Below are 1,445 nucleotides of genomic sequence, written 5' to 3' on the forward strand. Positions count from 1 at the left end.
AAAAAAAATTTATTAGATACAAAGTAAGAAACCATGGTCCTGAGGGCTTTCTAAGGTAAAAAGACAACAGGCAAGAAAGGACCTTTGCATCAAAGAGCTTAAAGTATTACAGTGAATTTAAACATGTAATTGTTTTACATTCTTTTAATAAATATTTAATTATATGCTTACATGAAGAACAAAGGAAGCTTAAGGGTTGTGGTAGTTGTTACTCTGTTCACCAATATTTTGTTTTATTCTCCTGAGTGCATGTACCTCCCTGACACTTGGAAATTAGGTGTGACCAAAAGACTACACTGAATTGCCTATCGATTTCTGAATAGATGTAATGGCATGTAATTTTCAGATGGAAGTTTTAAGAGCTAGTGTGTGGTTTGCCTAAGAAGGATGGTGACATTTTATTGCAGAGATAGAAAGTGAGGGCATTATGGGCAGAAAGACCAGCATTAGCAAACCCATGGGAGACAGGAATTGAACTGATAGACATAGAGATACCTGAAACAGGGCAGTAAAATAATATTTTCAAGAACATGTTTTCTATCAATATTTCTAATTTAATTTTATAGCATCTAAGAAAGTGATATATACCACTCACAAAAAGTCTTAAACACTCCACATTTTAATTAAACTTTAATTATAACTTTTAATTTTCATGGCCAGCTTTAAAAAAAATTTAATTCTACTTACCAGGATTTTAAGAGCTTCTGAATTTGTCCTATCCTCAACTTTCTGCAGCTGGGTTGACAGCTGTATTTTCTCACTACTCTTGATTGAATGCTGATGGTATGGTTAGTTCTTACTATTTTTTCCCCCTGTAACTATGTTCACTTAATTCAAGGTCCTCAGGTCTCTGTAAACCTTTGCATTCAAAAAACTAAAAAACTCCACACAGCTTCCTACTGCTTAAGGTTTTTCTTATTTCTACAACACAGGTTTTGGCTCAAGCTAAAAGGAGGATTATGCTTGCTGTGAATGTAGATAGGCACAAGATCATGTATTTCAAAGGAAGTCATATTCAAATTCAAATACAACCTAATGGTGATCTTGTGGTAAATGTATTAACTAACATTCAATTTCTATTCCTTCCTAGTAATTGTTCAGTCTCCAAAAATTATTTCCTTAATTTATTCCAGTTATTTTAGAATTGAATCTTTGAAGGGAATAAGCCACTGAATTATATGTTGATACAGCCATTCACAAATTTTTTAATACAGTCTTCAAAATGTAAAACTATTGAGTTCAATTGTTCACATTCTTCTCCAATTTTTTTTTTAAAGTGGATCAAACATGAAATAAGTTTCTTTATTTATTTTTTTGAGACAGAGTCTCGCTCTATCACCCAGGCTGGACTGCAGTGGCGTGATCTTGGCTCACTGCAACCTCTGCCTCCTGGGTTCAAGCGATTCTCCTGCCTCAGCCTCCTGAGTAGCTGGGATTACAGGCAC

This window comes from Colobus angolensis, unplaced genomic scaffold (assembly GCF_000951035.1).
Source record: "Colobus angolensis palliatus isolate OR3802 unplaced genomic scaffold, Cang.pa_1.0 Scaffold451, whole genome shotgun sequence".
Lineage (NCBI taxonomy): Eukaryota > Metazoa > Chordata > Mammalia > Primates > Cercopithecidae > Colobus > Colobus angolensis.